This window comes from Numenius arquata, chromosome 6 (genome assembly GCF_964106895.1).
Source record: "Numenius arquata chromosome 6, bNumArq3.hap1.1, whole genome shotgun sequence".
In the NCBI taxonomy this organism is placed as follows: domain Eukaryota; kingdom Metazoa; phylum Chordata; class Aves; order Charadriiformes; family Scolopacidae; genus Numenius; species Numenius arquata.
This window is the reverse complement of record NC_133581.1, coordinates 19320084-19339932: the sequence shown is the minus strand read 5'-3', so window position 1 is coordinate 19339932 and position 19849 is coordinate 19320084. Positions and strand designations below refer to the sequence as shown.

Below are 19849 nucleotides of genomic sequence, written 5' to 3'. Positions count from 1 at the left end.
CCTATATAAATACTGTTTCTTTTATTATTCAGAACTTTCTTCATTTTTCCACTTTTTCCCACCACTCTACTTAATATTTCTGCATGTTTTTTTGCCAAAACAAATTCAATATCTTTGATGGTATGATGTGCGTATAATCCACTTGTGATTTTTCAGTTAAAGAAGTTATCCCAAACTCAAGGGTGTTAAAACTTTTTTCTATTGCTACTCCATATTTTCACTTATACCCCTGTGCATTCACATATGCATTTTAAACACTTCTCTACAACACCAATAATCCCTCTTTGAAGTACTGAATGGAAACTAAAAGATCAGACATTTTCAGTTCATGACTTTTCTTTCACTACAGGAAGCACTCGGAGATCATAATTTGACAGAAATTTCCCTTGCCTTTCAGTCCTGAATTGTTTTCCACAGCAACATTTATTCCAAGTAGGTAGATTTCTTTTGGAGCTGCTATCAGGTCACAGTTCATAGATCAGCCAATGACAGTGAATGTCTCCACTCCTTGTTTGCTCTGGAATTCAAACTTAAAATTATGAGGGACACAAGAAGTTTCACAAGTTCCAGGGCAAATACAGCCCAATAGATTTGTGACTTCCAGGCATTTGACTTCACTGTCTACTGAGGTGAAAGCTCCAACTGAAGCTTTTCCTGTGGTTGGATTACATATAAGGACTCTGCCCATTTTGGATTCTCTCATTCAACAAAAGCCAAACAGCAACTTTTCCTGTGAAGGCAGAGGTAAGAAACCCATCCTGTCTGAAGGACCCTGGAAAATATCCTTCACCTCAGGCTAGCTGTCTGCTTTCACAAAGATTGTGGGAACTTTGTTTTCTTTGAAACTTCTACCTTTCTATCAAATTCAGTGGAAATCAACCTACAGGCTGAAAAATTAGTGGTATATGCACCTTCACACACACAATACAGAATTGTATAAAGCTCATTCCAGAGGGAATCCGGCTAACAATACAAATCTGGTATCTTCCTTTTCTATGCAAATTACAAAACCGACAGCTCTAGAAAGTGAAGCTTTTTTGCCATTGTTGCTGTGTACTACAATAAGGTCTCTTCACAGTACTGACTATAATGCCACAGACAACATTTGAAACAACAAATTTCACAAGGAAACAGATTAGAGCTCCTACAATCTTGAACTCCACTTCACAGTGCAGCGTGCACAATGTAACACCTCATTCCTCGAAGTGGAAGGTCTTCCTGCCCCAGCGCTTCCTCTTCTTTCTCCTCCCTGGCACTCACTCCCATGTTTGCTCTCTCACCAGCTCTGGTGCCCCCTTTTCTGTGGACCTATTTTACTCACTAAACTTGGGAGTGAATTGAATCATATAGCTACTGATGTCTTCGCTTTCTGCTGAGATGAATGGAGATTTCAGGAACTGTAGCGCTTCCTGTCGTATTGAAAGATGGCTCTGATCTGGGAAGTATCAGTCCAGGAACTACAGAAAATGTAAGATGTGATAAACGAGTGTTGGGTAAAACAGTAACATAATATTTTAAGGCCTTGTTTAAATACAAGGGTTAAAAAGTTCTGCTGTGCCCCTGTAAGACAGAGCCTATGCTTACATGTTTCTTACACAGGCCTGGATTGAGAGCGCATTCAAACTAAGACTGGATCCCATATCAAGAGGAGACTGGGCTCTGCTCCACTCCTTTTACATCTAGGCTCTCCTTCCAAGAGAAGCCCGAGGAGCTGAGCAGGATGGAGGTCTTGGTGCACATCAACACATTTCCCTCAGGGGGATAACACCACCACCAGACTGTGGGACACAATTGCAGTTTAGGCACGTAGATAAGATATAAATCCTGAAACAGGACAAGGAAGCAGATAAATTCAGCCAACAAGAGGGAATCTAGAACCATTGGCCCAAAAGAAGAAGTAAATAAGTGGTGTCCTCTGAGCGTCACAATATAGTTTCTAAGATCCTTTCATGACATTATGCCCTTTTAAGAATTTAAGAATTGAAACAGAACCCCAAGTCATTCCTCAATTACACCATACTCTTCTCCTCTAATACTTCTGGCTAGGAAGTTTGTCCACCTTCCCTAGTAGCAAGATCGTTGAATGCAGGTGAGTCAATATAAGGAACTGGACTGATGTGGTTACACAACTAGGAAGCTTTTACATTAGAAACAGGATTGATCATAAACTTATCAATGAACATATGAAAAAAAAGTACAAACTGTCAGGAGAAAATTATGGACGAGAGATAAAAATTAATAGTGAAGTACTTGACGAAGTGGCAGACTTTGTCCAGATCCAGGTTATACCTCCTTCCTAGGATACACAAAAATAGCTCTGTATATTTTAAGGCTAATTGTTTATAGCTGTAAATTACTGAAAAATAATTTAAAGTTTATGGATTAAAACTGGAGGCTACAGACCTCTCTCAAACCCTCATTAGTGATACCCTAATGAAATAAAAGCACTTCTGTTGCTGGTAGGTTGGTTAGAACACTTGCTCCCGGAGTATGGAGCAATATGAAAAGGAATAAATGAGGTGAAACTTATTTTCAAAACATATAATTTAAAGTCTCAATGCATCTAAACCTTAATTGTTTTAGTGGGTTCCATAAATTTAATTTAGACAGGACTATTGTGAACAAATTCATAGTATTGCCACTGGAAGTTTAGAAAGCATTAGTTTCACAAAACTTGTCGTGGATGAAATGGAAAGCATTTTAACTAAGCCTCAGCAGTTCAAACATAACAAAGGGAAGAACCTGAGAGCTACAGCAGATGACAGACTGGCTGTTTCTTTAGAGTAGAATCTCCCAGTAAGACCTTCCTTCAAATTGTGCAGCATATTCAAAGTAAATCACTGGAACTACAGACCAAATTCTAACTGGTGAATTTGCAGAAAACATGTAGGGTAAGATGAAATATGTCACCAGAAATGAAATCTTTTCCATTCAGTTTTCCCTGACATGTGCAGACCCTCTGCAAGAAAGAAAGAAGACAGTATTTTGGTCAGTACCCAAGGCTCTGTTTCCATGGGAAGAGCGTTCATATCCAGAACAAGTAGTTTGGTAAGCAATGTAATTTATGAATGCTTGTTTCCCATGCAAACTCAGAGTTTTGCTTCTCTGCTGTCTTTGAAAGCATAAGCTTAGATCAGAACTTTTCCTGAAGTTAGGACGTTTTAAAATCTCTTTCCTGAGTACATTCTTCAAGTTATAATATGGGGAGAGCTTAGACTCTTTATTTTAGCCTTTAATTCCAGGGCAACTTAAAGGGTTAATCAGGGCCACTAACTTTCATGACACTTAAATGAATGCAATACCTTCTAGCCTTCTTCCTATCTCTCCAATGTGGTTACCTAATTACCTAATGTGTACAAAACCTATTCAGGTGGAACTCTGATAGGCACCCTTACAAAATCAGAGTAAAAATGTTTTGGTTTTGGGCGTTGTTTGTTTTTTTTTCTTTAAAACTAAATGCTATGATAAACATGGGAAACAGGCTAGTTGACTCTTTGAAATTTGCATTCGTTACTACCATTTTATGAAAGTGATCTGCAAAATCTCCCACAAGACAAAGGTGGCTGTTTGTAAATATAGAAAAAGATCTAAGTGGGAGGACAAGTGTAACACTGAGTCAAAGCACTCAGGTAGCACAATTGTGAGAGAGAAGTGTTGATTATTCCTTCTTTCTTCAGTAGACTGATACGCTACTTTTACATGATTAACATTTCATTCTGGTAACCAGACGACAATGCAGCAAAGGAATAAAAGTTCATTCTTAGCTGGAAACAGTGAGCATGAGTTCATCTTTTTTTCTATTGTAAAAAAAGCTAAGTTAAGTACTGTGAAGCCATGGCTTTAATACTCTCCACAGCTCTTCACAAAAGCCTCAGTGAAATCTGGGTCCTGTCATAGCATGACAAGAAGATAATCTGTGTGGGACCTTCCTTTCTGATTAGGAGGTGCTTTCTCTTAATCAGATAGAAAGAAAGTCTCTTGGTAAGGAACCCCTCCTCCTCCAGAGAATGGAAACAAATCTTTAGAGAAAGGCTTAGGCAGAATCTGCATGGAATGCAGGTTAAACCATTTTCCCTGGGCCTTATAACAGTACCAAACACCCCTGCATATATGTAGCTCCTTAACTTCATCCAAAGCAGAATTTTAATCCAGGCAAGATTTCAACCTGTAATATAGCCCTTTGTAGCATTAACATCTGAATGTTCCTGGAACCTGCAGTTCATCACGTGTTATGTATTTTGTCATCTCTAAGGAGAAAGGAAATAAATGGGTGACTCTAAGCCTTGATGGCTGTAAATCTATTACCAGGATGAAGGCAGATGTATTGTTTCTATTCTGAGCATTTATTCTTGATTTACACAGAGGTAAGTAGGATCTGGGGCAGGTTTGTAACTTCTATCCAATCAGAATTCCTTTATTTAGTGAAAAGAAACGTAAGTTTATTTACTTAATACTGACTTTTAAAAAATCCCTCTTAACATATCCTAAGGAAGCTTTGCGCTTCTTCTTATTATTACTATTCTCTTCTTCAGCATGAAAAAGCAAAGCCTTGAACAGAAAGAGTAGATAAAACAAGAGTCCTACATCCCATTCTAGTGATCCATTGTCCATTCCATTCTTCTCAGAAAGAAAGAATGGATATCTTTCATTTAAAATAGTACCTCTAAAATCTTCAATTTCTCATACTGCTAGAGTTTACTCTGGGGTGATTTAAAACATCTAAAAGTTTGCAACTAGTTTCATTCTTGGCACTCTGCAACCTGTAGTTTGTACATTCACAATCTTCCTACATGTACAATGGAAGCTCAAAGAATAAAATCTGATTATTTGCTCTGTTAATTCTATGAGGATACCCATTATGTTGCCTAGATTACGTAATGGGTCGAAATAATGAAATTAGAGAAAAAAATTATTTCTCTAATATTTTTTTAATTACAATTTTTTAATGTAGATCTGAGAGACTATAAGCTTCAGTTGAAATTTCCAAAACAATTCTGATAATTATAATGACTATATTGGAAATATAATTATAATATAATACAATATTATACAATAATATATTGGTTCTAAAGGTGGCCACTTGAAGAAAAAATTAAAATAAGTTTATCATACAAAAATTACAGGGCAAAGAAACATTCCTTAGTTTACCATCCTAGCCTTGGAAAGATTCAGTCTTTCTTCCAATGCTAAATGTATAGTTCAATGAAGAAAACAGTCAAATTTGGTTGGTTCAGTTTTGATTTGAAACTGCTTGAAAATCAACCTACAAACACTGTTTAAAAAAAAAAAAAGGCAAAAAAACCCCAACAAAAAACTCAACACAACCCAACACAAAAAAACCCATAAAACATGTATGAAGAATCCAATTTGAAAGAACATATTTACACATGTAACATTAGACAGTGAGTAGTCTCACAAAGATTTCATAGGATCTATGACAAAGGGGTAATGTCTAATATTACCTGTACAAACTCTCTATATAATGTTGGAAGCAGCACTCCGTTAACATGCACCAGTTTCAATTTTTCTAAATTTTATCCCTTTAATATTCAAAGGCTTGTCTGGATCCAAAAAGCAAGGTGCTTCTATTGAGGTCACTCTATAATTACTACTGTTGTTTCATTTTTCACAAAAGTACGGGCACCACATCCTGAGCACAGGCTACGAGCTTTGACGCCACACATCCAAAAGCCTTCTCCTTTGTCATGTTGAAGCCCGTTCAGCCCATGACCCCACAGAGCAATGGGAAAACACTTTTTTCCACCTGTTTGGGTTCTGATTTTGAAAGGATTAGTATGTTCTGATCAAGAAAAATCAAATGGGCTGCCTGTTTTATAAGAAGTTTCCTGTTTGTTTCAGAATAGGAAATAAGCCTGAAACCACATAGTATTTTGTGACAAAGTGGCTTGCAAATGGCAACCACAATATTTTCAAACCTGTTGCACTGCAGTGGCTCATCTTTCTCTCAAGGTAACAACAGAGTTTGGCAACACTGAAAATAACTATGTTTTCCACACTTAAAAATTAAATAAATTACATCACTCTGTCAAATGATTGGCCTATTCTCCACAGAGAATGCCAACTGCCAGTAGTACAGGAGTGACCCAAGCCTCATATTAGAAAAGGGGGCAAAGTCCTACTTCTTGTATGGAGCAACATCAGAAGACTACGCAAAAGGCACCATAAAGATCTGTTGGTTCTAAACACATTCAAATATGTAGTGAGAGCCTTATAAGAAGTATACAACACTAGACATATAATTAGGTACATATTAATATGCTTTACATATGCTGAACCATTTATCCGGACAATATTAATTATCATATTTACATGAATGCAGTTAGAACTGAGGACGAGTTCTGCTACTATATGTGAAACAAGGAAACACTGGGAAAGAAGAGGAAGACATTGGAGAAGTAATTTCTCTGCACCTTTTGGAAAAACACCTTTCCATGAGCTTAAGAAATGATGACTTTCATTGTATGGCTGAAATGAACACACTTCTTATTTTATTTTTGGTCAGCAGGACCTTTAAAATGTCTATTTTACCAGAGAAATAACGCCCTTGTAATTTTAATGTATGTTTATGTAAAATGAAAGTGGCAGTTCCGTGTTAATAAACCTTGCTTAGGAAAAAAAAAAAAAAACACAGTTGCTGAACTATGGTGAGTAATTAGCCCCTTAGCATCCCCTTTCTCCAGGAATGCTTCCTCCTGAGCTGGCTCTTTTAAATAGCTCCAGTCCTGGCTGCCTTTGTTGAGCTTGGAAATTGTGCACATATGAGAGAAATTAAGCCCTCATTTAACAGGGACACATGCCTGTCAAGTCCAGAGGAACAAAGGCTGGTCCCTGGGGGCTACTCAGCTCCCTGAGGCTGCCACTCATTCTGTTAGCAATGCTTACCCTTTACGGATTGTGTATAAAACCCAATAAATCATTTCATCTGCTCTGGTTAATATACACATGAGGCTGGGACTTTCTTCAAAGTATTTTTTCCTTTTGCTTGCAAGTCCGTTCATTTATTAAGAGGTAACCAATGTTTGCTAGGGATTAGCCAGGTTTTTACCTTTATATAATAACATTAATGTCTGTGAAGTAAACCTGAAACATTTACTGTGAGAAATAAAGAGATTTGAGGCTACATCTATTTCACACAGGAAATGTCTTATTACTCTTTAATGGTCAATAATCATCAGTGTCTATTGTATAAATTACTGTTATATTCTGCTCCTCCTAAAGTTACATCTGAAATGTATGCATATTTAAACAGACAGTAAAACAACAGGGTAAATAAAATGACAGATGTGTAGCCTTGCCTAGGAAGAGAGTCTTTTATCAATTAAAACAAACCAAACAGGAAAGTAATATGAGGAAATAATTTTAATTTTGTTCTTTACAAAATGTTATCACAAAGATGCATCTATACCATCCTGGATAAAAGAAACAAACAAAAAAAAAAAGGACTCTGATGATAAAAAAAAAAAAAAATCAAGCTACCTCCGAGCGCTCTAGGGTGGATGGGTACAATTATACCCAAATATAGATGCACACACAGAGCAGAGGAATATTTTACAGTGAATAAAAAAAGCAAAACGAAATGCTGTCATTTCCACGTGAGCTCTTTTTGTTTTTAAAAAGAGGGCCTAATTCTGTACTTCTAGTATCAGACTGACATAAGTGCAGAGAAAATGAACAACACCAACTGAGGAAATGGCACCCTGCACTGCATTCAATGAAGCAAAACTCTCACTAAGTTGAGCATGAGTTTTTCCTTGTACTTGAGTTTAGGGTTAAGCCAATGAAGACAAGCTAGTGGTGTAGAGTAAAAACAAAGTGCAGAGTTGTATCTTCTTTCCCAAAAATTGTGAAAGCAATATTTCAATGCCTGCTATTAACAGGGATCTTTTTTGTTTTGTCCACTTGGCAATTTTTAAGTAACACATTGAAAGCATGCCATTTCTCAGGCAACAATATTACACTTTATGTTTCAAACCACAAAGTAAAGAGGGTTGACTGTTCTGACAGTTTTAATCCTGATGATACTGGGAGCCCCAAGTAAAAAGAAACTGGTACAGCATGGAGTTTTCCCTGCTCAGCAGGAAGAGAAAAAGCAGTTCTGGATTTGATAAGTAAAACCAGATATAGTTGATGATTATATGCTAAAGCCTTGCAATTATTGGGAAACATCAATGGTCCAATGAACTCGCATATGAGTGGGGTCTTTAAGACCTTTTTTCCCATCTTGTTAAAAACGCATCTACAGTACAACAGTCATGAATTGTGCACATTCCACCATTGTCAGAGGCGTAAAGAGACATCAAGACTCCAGGTCCCATTTATATATTTAAAAAAAAAAAACAAACCCTGCATGTTGTTATTATTGATATTTTTCAGTGCAAATTTGTGTCAACGTAGCAATGAAACGTGCCTGACAGGATCATGACCTCAATATGAGGTGCTTTGCGAATAAGAATATGTGGTCCCTTGTCCTCAAAGATCTGCCAGTCAGAAGAAACTATTGTAATAGTAGTTCATCCTAGTTAAAAATAGTAACCACAGTTAAAAAACATTCAACCTTAGACTACACTCAAAGGCTACAATTCAGTGTATATTAAAATAAAAATATTAACAAATAATTACCTTATAAAAACAATTTCCTGTAAAGAAAACATGATACTAGCATGCCCCTGCAATCCTAAAAGTGGCAGAAATGCAATAAATAAGCTAGCTCTTAGGAATAAAAAACTGTACAATGCAATGCACATCTACTTTGGTCAACTTAATAGGGATCTACAGCTTCTTCCCCACCATATATACACAAAATGCATTTCTGAATAATTAACTGAACAGAAATCAAAAAGGTAAGAGACGGATCTGCTATGCAATTGTAATAGCCAGGAATGATTCTCTAAGTATAAGTAAATGAAAAGTAAGCCCTTATCCATAAAAATAAGTTTGTCATAAAAGTAGTTGTTTTTCTCGAAAGAATCTGACTAAACCTAATTTGTGTGAGCAAGGATTTGGTCCAAATTCAAATCCCTGGTGCAAAAGTCACAAAACAAAGGAAAGACTTTCATTTCAGCAGAATTTAGTTCATTTCTCAATACCTGTAATTGATTTACCCGGTTAACAGAAGATCTGTTTCTAGAGTAGGCCATAAGCAAGCATTACCCAGGCTGGTTTTTCCCCTTGAGTAAAAACGATCAGTAACTCTGAACCACTTTATCCACCTACTCTTTACAGATCAAAATGCAAAACGTTGCCGTGAAAACAAGAGAGAATATGCAAAGGTGTTATATGCTATGTATGCCACTGACATAATACTTTAATAGGATATGCTGTAATTTCCTGCAATTAATATCTTAGCAGAGCAATAAAGGCTTTTTTCCAAAATTATACCATTGCGTTTACAACACTAAAATTAATGTTGTGTCAACCTTTCCATTATAAGCCCCCTTTTTCAGAGGTTTATAACTTGGCTGTAAAAATATATTCTGGCCTAAAAAGTCGCATGCAAGATCTCCATTTAGAAGTAGCCATTTTTGTCAACTAAAAAACATTATTTAATGGCTGTTTCAAGTAAGTCTTTTGAATGCCCTACAAAATGTGTAAGAGACTGCCAAGAAATCTAGGCGTTCTTGAAACAAAAATTTTTTCTCTCTCCACAATAAGTCACTGTTCAAAGGATGTTACACAGCCATGGAAGTTGCTCCATATCTGTAAGGAAAATACATGGATTTGGCAAACTACAGAGCTATTCAGTGAGAGTAGTCTCTTCATTTGCCTCTTTCTGTATGACAATGGCTATATGTAGTCAGCACTTGACCACATGGGAGACTCAAGCTAGCTGAAATGATTTTCATTGAGGCAGAACTGTGGGTGACAAGAACGAACAAATATTTCTCTGTCTGGCTGAAGTGGATTCACTCTGGCTAAAAGCTCCATCAGAGTAAATTAAAGGCAAGTGATAAGTTAACAGAAAGTCATGACAGAAAAGACAATCAAAACATAAGAGAACCACCCCATGAATTCTGAAACAAGACTTCAGGATTGTCATATTTCATATAAGAACTAGATCAAGTCACTTAGGAAATTTAACTTAGGTGCTTAAATTAGGAACCTCGTTGTCTAATCAACAGAAGGTAATTCACAGCACCTGGACTGCCTTATATATGGAGCCAAAAGGCCTAATTCAGTCACCCAAATTAGATATCTAAAATTAGATGCCCCCAAAAATCTATATGCTTTTTATTCTGCCTCAAAAGAGTGTTGTGAGGATAATACACTTCACTTATGAGACACTCAGATATGCAGTTACAGAGGAGATGAGTATCCTGAAAATATATCACCAATAAAATTCAATGAGATGGAAAAGCTAGAAATGTGATAGTAGAGTTCTTCATACAAATCACCCGTAGTCAGAGCAAAAACCAAGTGCCATACCTCCTCCCCTGAGAAAAGTTTCTTTCTATATTTATATTATATAAATTGCTTTGTCAAATATACATTGCACTATCAACTTTATTTTGTTAGCTGTAGCAAGTACCCACGCTACTTGTTAATCTACCTGATCTAGATTTTAAACTAACTGTATGTTCCTCCAACTGGTTAATCTCTTATTTACAGAATAAAAATGACTAATATATTACCTTAAAATAAAGTTCCCTCACTGAGAAGTGCCCTTCCATACTGTGGGGCGGTGATGTGTCTCAAGATGGATTTCACACTTCACCATCAACTGTGAATTTCTTTGCTTTTATTATTTGGTGTTACAACTTTAATGTTTTCTTAACATACTGTCATTTTGGGTGGGTGAATAAAATGAATTCAGCATTTCATAATGCACCATTGTATACTGTTTACATCATTTATTTTCTTTTTATTGAATGATTACAAACTTCAATTTAAAATTAATAACATTTTGTGGGAGTTACTGCATGTGAATTAAGTGTGGTGATGTCAGTGCATCCCTCTGGAATTTAAAAGATATTTCACTGTGTTATATCATGTGCCGCACAGTATATCAATTTTTATTTCCCATCCCTCAAGTATGGAATGCACACTGTGTAACTTCTTAGATTCTCAATATAGACATAATTTACCCAAGCTGTGCAAATGCCCAAATTGCTGAAGATGATATATACAAGATTCATATAAAAGACTAGTTCTTTCAAACAAGGAAAAGTCTTGCATATAACAGAAGCCAATACATTATCTAATTATTTGGGAGGAGGGGATTCTAATGTAACAGACAAAAGGAAATAGGGTGTAAACTGCAGTCATAAAACAGTTTTTCTTTACTTTAACAATGACTTTAAAATTAGATAGGTAAATTCCAGGCAAGGCCATTCACCTTTCCTTGAGAGATATGCTTTGACATTTTTGCGAGTGTCTGGATTAGCTGGTTGCATAAAACAGTGAATATTAAAAATATTTATCCAATTTACTTTTACATATATGCCACCAAGTGTATACCAAATGTTTAACAACATCTGGTTTGCTCATTTACCGGTTTGCACATACTACTACTTACTTTATGTGAATTCATAATTCCTGAATGCATTCAAAGAGCAATGCATTTACTTCCTTCTTGCTGTCATGACATTAAATATATTTAAAATAAGTTTTTATGCTCAAATTGATTCAGTACTACACTTGCATTCTGGAGCATTCCTACAATTACAACTAAAATACATTTTGATTCTTTGGGTCAGGATTTAGTCCATCTGGTAAATTTAAGATTTTACTGTGAGATTTCAAAAAGTACTTTACCATTTATTTGCTAAAGGCTTTTGGCCTTTTTATGTGGGGCTGTACTTCATCATTTTCCTCCAAATATCTGCTTCTGCAGACAGAAATTTTGACCTCTGATATCATCACATTCCAGTCTTGCCTGTATATATGCATATCTCCATAAATCAAGTCATTTCAATATGAACATTTATTAACTATTTTCTTTATTCACTATCTCCTGATGAGTGTGTCAAATAGTGTGGGGTTTTTTTAGAAAAAAAATGCAAATCCTGATTGTTTTCCCTCTTGGCCTTCACATGGTTGTCAATCACAAAAATCATCACTGAAAAAGTAACTAATTAGAAATGAAAGGCTAATATCTTACGCAGTTTCTGTCAGTCCTGGGATCTGTTTAAATGTAATGCTGACCTGAAAAGGAACTGGTGTGCCCAAAAGGTTGACCATTTTTTCCAAAAACATCTATTTGTCTGGTAAAATAAATTACATCCCCTAAAATCCCTGCCTCATTTATATCTTTGCTATTCTAACCACAATACTAATATTTTAAGTCCACCCTCATATAAGGTGCTCAATTCTGCAAAGCCTACTTATGCGAGTACACTTATATAAGTCATCAAATACTGGCTATGCAAGTATTACTCAAGCAAATAAGACTTCACAGATCAGCCCTGTTTGTAGCTTGCCAGTTGGCTCAATTTCTGCTCCCAGTTATCCATTCTTGTTTGTGTACATGACACTTAGGAAGGAAACTGGTTTTCTGTACTGGAGTCCATACTGCATTATTATTGCATTATTACAAATATTGCAATATTACAAATATATTACATTATGCAGACTGACAGAGGGGGTGATGCAGATGTGTAATACCAGAGGAATAGAACCAGAGGGGTTCTGAGTGGCATAATCTCTGCCAAACTCTTTGGGATCTAGATCAGGGTGTCTGGATCAGCAAGCACTGAGGCTGCCACAGCATGTCACTCCACGCTTGGTTGGAAGGGGCCGACCACCAGCTGAGAGTGACCCCTGGGCAGCAGTACAGGTGGGTAGCAAATATTTGCTTGATCCTCTGCTGTTATTCAGAGCTGGTTATAATCTGCCCCTAAATTAACAGGGCTCAACTCTGAGGCCCTTCTGTAAGCAAAGGCTGTAGAACGAGTGTTTGGGCTCAATAGAATCAATGAGATTTTAGCCCCTGGCTTTGGCAGAGGCACGGCTGAGAACAAGCCCTTAAGCCACTGGTGAGATTGCAATGCAGCATGCCCAGAGCAAACGAAGCAGCAGTACTTTAAATGGGGAGGATTGATGTGTGTGCCTTCATTTCCCATTTTAAAACAGACATGGGAGAGGGAAAGTGGGAGGGCAGCTACTATCATTTTCTGCACCAACATGAGCCTGAGAAACAATGACATTTACTTCGGTTTAACTAATTTCCACACATCAGATCATGTTCGGCACCCATGTGCCAAAGTTCTATTCTTCAAGTCTGTTGAAATATCGCTTTCCAAAACATGTGTGCTAACATTTGGCCAACACCACCACAAGATCATTTTATTAACTTGTAGCTCATTTCATAGACTGCTGCTCATGTTGCTAACATATGCTATTCTACCATTTACTGCTCTGTAATTAGAGAAGTCATATGAAAGAGATACACAAGGCCTAATTTTTGCATTAAATACAATTTTTTTAGACTCGTGTAGGTGAAATAAAGCTATTTAAAAGAAAAAAAAATACAGAGAATTAGAAAACTGCAAGAAAGCTAATTTAACTCTCAGAAGGTCACAGTAAAAATTTTTAAAAACCCACTCCTTCACCTCAAGACTGCAGACAGCTTTAAGGATTGTGTTTGGAGTCAAATCCAGAACTGCTTTCTGCTTTTCCAGGATAAATCTTGTTTTTGAGGCTGAGGACCTCAGGGGGAAGAGCAGCTAGCAGAATCCTTGCAAACGTGGTACCAAGCTGCAAGACCAGAAGCCTAGGAGTAACACAGGAGGGGTGAACCTTTAGTAGAGCGTATCTTTTTGCTTAGGCCATCACCATGCTGTCATAACAAAGCATTTTTAGTATGGAAGAGGCTGAATAAAGGATAGGGAGCATCACAGGAATATTTATTAAAGCACAGGCTGCTCAAAGAAGGTCAGGATCCCACACAGCTGACAGAGAAAATTCTCAAGCCAGCCAGCCACGAAGATGGCTTTTGTTGGAAAAACGCTGTAATAGACCTTTTGCTTGGGTAATTATCAAATAAAGACTTTAGAACTCATTAATAAGCCACTTTGTAATAATAATTAAATATGAAACATTTGACTTTGGTGTTTAGCATATTTGTCTTTCCTCCATTGGATCAGTTTCCATATTTGCTAAGCAAGCTAAGAGCTGGACAGAAGCAGTGATGCCAAGCCTACAGCACAGCCCCATGAATTTGACTCAATGATTTAGCAGCCAGCTACAAGTTACAGGCACGTAACAGCATTTCTGTCTTCCATGTGCACGCAACTGCATGGCAGAAGGAAGTTAGAGATAGATTTATTTTTTTTTTAATACTGAACTGTTAAAAAAAAAAAAAAAAAGAGAAAAGACACCAATGACATCTGGGAACCAATTCATAAGCTCATAAGCAAACTGGAATTCCAGGGAAATGTATCCTTTCTACTGTAAATTAAACTGCAGCTATAGTTTATTAAGCCACCACAATAATTTACAATTTTTACTGCCATAATCTTGACTGCTTATAAATTACAGTAGTTTTACCTATTCTTTAATCCAGAAACATCATTATTAAAATGTTTGATGCAGGCTACAGTACATCTATCATTACTTGTAAAAGTTAATTAGATTAGATAAAAGAAATAATTAGATTTGCATTTTTATCCTGGTTTTAAACTTCCAAAGAAGATCACAACAGTGTGCCTGTGGGCAATTAAAAACAGCATACACCAGTGAAATATAAAGGCAAAAAAGGTCTGTTTTTCCTGGCTAATTCGTGATTGAAGATACAATTACAAAATATTTTAAGGGTTTACTGAAGCTGGGGGCTATTCCTAGACTTCTAAGCTTTGTTTATAACTCTTGCTCTCTTTCAAGGGAGTACCCTGCCAATAGAAGTATCAAATTGCTTTCAATGGCTTTATTTGGTCCTGTGCAGAGCTTGCTGGAAGGGGATCAGTTTCATGATCAATAACAAAAAAAAAGAGAAGAAAAAAAGGTGGGAGAGAATATTCCCTAGTGCCAGAACAGTAGCATTGCAATTGCTTTTTGCTTGTCAATGCTAAATACAGTTTACAAAGAGAGACAACCTCGGAGAGCATAACTGAACTGATAATAACTAGATTCCAGCTTGTGCATTTCAGCAAGCTCGCTGCAAGGAGCTTCAACCTGTCTCCAAAAGGCAATAAATGAAAGGGTCGGCTCTTTAAAATTGGAGGTCAGTTACATACTTAATGATTAAGCATATCTTTAAATCTATTTCTACTATTATTATCCTAGCAAAAAATTAATTAACCAGGTCAGGGAGGCCATGAAGGCTAATGTGGAATGTAATTATTCCTGATCTTTAGACATGTACTTCACATAAAGAGATAGTCCTTATTCAGCTCACCAGGTACCTGAATTGTCAGTAGTTAATCATGGATAAGAAGAGAGACTCATTGGTTCAGCCTCTTAAGTTTTAAGTATGATTCAAATTATTCCCATTCAAGGACAGTTTAAATAGTTGTGATCTTTATGTTACACTGTTCTTTTGTTTGTTTACTATCACAGTAATCACGTTCACTCTTTTTGACTGAAGCAGAAAATGCAAGAACATTAATAGGAAACTACAACAGCATGAACGTATAGATTAAAAGTAGAAAAAAATACTATTAGGAATAATTTCTAGAGGCTGAATTAAAACAGAATACTTCAGAGAGGCGAGGAAGCCAGTCTTTCTATGCGATGGAAATCATAACAAGACAAACAGAAAAGAAAATGCTCTGCAACAGCATTGAGCACAGTACAGAAAAATAAGGTGAAGGGAAATGGACAAAAGCAGTTCGGACCAGCTCTCACTGTAATACCCATCGCAAGTTTTTCAGAAAAGCTCAACGACCAGTGTCCTTTTTAAAGACTTCAGCCACAATTTAGGACTTGCTCTAATGAAGCCTTCCCACCAGAGGATGGAAGCCCTCAAACTTGCATCCCTTAATTCCCCCCCTCCACCGTAGGGAAATCCCGGAGCGGCATGGTCCAGGCATCAGTGTGATACAACCCCTTCCTCAGTTGGATGTGGTGGGGCCAGAGGCAATCCTGAAGCCTCAATTTGAAAGGACTGAATTCTGGCAACGAGACACTGAATTCACAATGAGTTCAGGGCCTCAAGCAGTTCTCAAGCTTGGAACAGTTCTAGAGAGGCAAACCTTCCCTTCTTCCAATGTAGTCTTATCTTCACGATGTACCACCAAATTCCTCCTTTAAACAGCTTTTCCCCTTATCCCTAGAGGTTTTCCCTTTCACAGGACAGGCTAAAAGATGTCCTTGAAATAGTCTCATTTTGTCCTTTCTACTCTAATAAATCATACTTTTTATTAAAAAAAAAAGAAAGTTCTTTTACAAAATCTGAATCAACCTGGAGACCGATCTGTGAGCCCTTACTTGCCCTACAGTATTTTCTCAGCTGTATTTCAACTAGAAGCAATGATTTCTCCACACAGCTTTGCAGAATGAAGAACTTAATTTGGCACACTAGATTTTCTCCCATCTCCATGGACTCCTCTGTAGAAGAGTGTTTATGAGCATTAAAAACATTTGAACTGAAAAGCAATAATACACTGCATTTATTTGAAAATTTTTATTTAAGATCCTCAAAATGTTACATTTGAATTGAGGAAGAGGAAACAATTTGCCAAATTTCAGATAATCTGAGACAGAGCTGAGAACAACTTCAGATTCCCACTACCTTTAGCCAACAGACAAAACTGCTTTCCCCAACGTGAACACCCTGAAAGTAACATTAGCTTCACTCAGAAAACATGAGACGATTATGCAGAATATTTAATGACCTCAGTACTCTTGAAATACCTATGTTGCTTTCATATGCTAAGCCAATCTAATGTCCTCTTTGCTCATAGATTGTTGACAAAGTTTTGGATGTATAAAAAGTCTGGAGTAAGGTGCTCCATTAAATGGTGTAAAAACAAACCAAAAAAATCAACTAAATGAAATAAGGTGTTAAAATCATTAAATAAACAAATAATATACAACATAACGTAAATAATAAATATCAAATAATTAATATTATCAATAAGTTAACCCAGTAGGTATCCAGGGAAAGATTTTGTTTTATTTAATATGGATTATTTCCACTTTATATATAGTTGACAGAAATCTTGTAAGCCCCGTCTAAAGTAATTTCTAATTGTTTAAATGGTTAAATAAATTGGATTCGCTTATTCACAGAAATTATTGTTTGAGAATTAACACTGTACCTCAGAAGATGACAATGGTATACTGTGTACGTCTTGTGATGAAAACATTGCATCAGCAGTGCCCCACTCCTGTATCCTGGAGAACAGACTGTACTTATTTCAAGTAGCTGTGCCATGAATAGGCCCATGCCCAGATGGAACCAGCACCTGTGCTACTTACATTTTGTAATCTTTTCAAAAGGGGAGTGGCAGGGAAGAGTACTATTGTTTTTCCAAGCATACAAAGTATAGATAAGAATCCACACCATTTCATATAAGTAATCGCTGTTTCCTGAAAACAATTGCTCAAGAGTGTCTAAACAAAAGCACCTTCTGAATAAAACCAGGTTAGTTATTGGGGATGCAGTTCCGAATTCTGCCAAGCCCAAAAACTAAACTGAGAATTTCAACGTTTATTAGAAAATTGATTTTTTTTTTTTCCTCTCAAGCCACGGAGAGTGTGATTCACCTCATCTCACTTCAGATCTCTACATTACAGGCATCGGCATCCGTATCCTTTATAGTTAATGGAGAGAAACAGCCATTTTAGGGAACAATTCATCTGACATATTTTAAGTGTCTACTTTAGGATGAGATGAATTGCATCCTAAAACTATTCACTCTCCTTCTCTCTGTTCACTATAAAAACAATCTGGATAATTAATTGAAACAGTGTCTACACTGCAGTTATCTACTTGTGATATGATGAATTCCACCCAGAGTCACCAGTGAGACTTCAGTATCAATACCGAGGTTTCCCGGGAAGATGCTGGGAGGGGACCCGGGAGAACCGGCACAGCACTGTCTCGCCTGCCTCCTGGTTTACCTCCATCCCACCTATAGCCCTTAGGGAGCTACAGGTCTCAACAAACTTCAACACTCGTAATCAATTCAATAGCAACAAACCTATTACAAACTGCAGAGGTGACTTAGTAACCAACTTGTCTCCCAAGCAACTTCTCATTAGCAAACCTGCCACAGAATTAAGAAAGAACAAATAAACAAAGAAGAACCACTTGGCTCACAAGCAAATGGACTATGTAAACTGGTACTTAGCCTAAGAAACAATCTCCTAACAAACCTTTTTCAGTAATCTCCATGTAAGATCAATATATGTTTGAGATGGCATCAGCCCAACATGGCTAGTGCTTCATACTGGAGTCTACAATGTTCCTTGGGCCATGAGATGCCAGCTACAAATCTGGCTAACCAGCTGGGAAAGCTAACAGTCCTCACTGCCTCAAATATATTTATATGAATCTAATCAGTGTAAGGATAAAAGAAGATGCCAAATTACTGAGGAACTATGGAATAAGAATAGCTTATAATGGCAAGAATTTTCAAACAAATATAGGGAAGAATCACCAAGAAATATTTTAGCTCACATGAACAAAACAATCATTAAAACATTTATTTGCAATATACATTTAGGAAAGGATGGGAAAGAAAACTTGTGGAGGGTCCGGCGCTATGTAGGATGAAAATTGTGAATGAACAAGAAACTGAACCTGCAACCTATTCTAAAATGAACCTGCAACCCATTCTAAGACTGCATTTCGCCACAGTTAGTGGAAGGGTAAAGCTACTGGAAAGTATTGAGTGAACTGAAACATAAAGTACCTTTAAACTTTTTACTACAGAGCAGGATACTTAGTAAAACAGCCACATTCTCCAAATAGGAACAGAAATTACCCGGTCACGATTCCTCTTTCTGTGTCCTACTTTTTAAAGGAATTTAAAAAGTTAGAAATTTCTCATGCAAATAACTGTTCTTTTTAACAGATTCAGCTATGTTTCAGTCTTAGCTTTTATGCAAAGATTTTTTTATATGATTCTTTGTTTCCTGAAGCCAGACTTGCAAATAACACTTAAGAGAAGATGGTGTATTTTTTCCTTTCACTATTCTTACGTCTCTTGCATCCTATATGTACATCTAACATGAACATGCAGTCTTCCAATAGCCAATGACAATAATAGTGCTTTAAAATTCAACTCTGTCTCTCATCCCACATATCAACACATTTATATATCTTAATTAAACTCCTTAAATTGTAACCAAAACTGCATTACGATATTTGCAAAAGCATTTGCAAGCATTTCTTTGGGATGAGGGAAGGAAAAACTTCAGGTTTGGCATCTAGTAACACAGTAATCAGCTGATTAAGGAAAAAAACTGATATTCCAAGCTTATAAGAAATGACTGGCAGCACAATCCTCTGTCAGACCAAACCAACATATTTAAATCAAAGAACAGGCCCATGGAAATAGTTTCAAACAAGCCCAGAAGCAGAGAAGGTAATACAGTCACGTCAACAATGCCTATACCTACATATCACTCCCTACCCACACGTATCAGTGCAAAATTAAACCTGATTTTGAGTACAAGTACAGATAATGGAATACCTCTAGAATACTCCCAGATCAGCAAAGGTACAGCTCCTCCAAAGGTATGTGGGAGACATATACCTGTGGATCTTTGTACACGAACAGACTGGTCGCAGGGACTTAGTACAGTCTCAAGGTTTATTATCCTATTCTATAGCTGGTTGTTTTATTTAATGAGATGGAAAACCATTCTTCTAAGCTTCTTATAAATTTTGCCTTTATGGAATAAGGAATTCTATAAACAATGATTGAGAGACTGCTTTTAGCTC

General features: G+C 36.7%; 1 protein-coding gene across 3 annotated transcripts in view; it reads right to left on the bottom strand.

Annotated features, from left to right (window-relative positions):
- SOX6 (SRY-box transcription factor 6) overlaps window positions 1-19849 on the bottom strand; it is a 372917-nt gene that overhangs the window by 125410 nt on the left and 227658 nt on the right. The window lies entirely within an intron of this gene.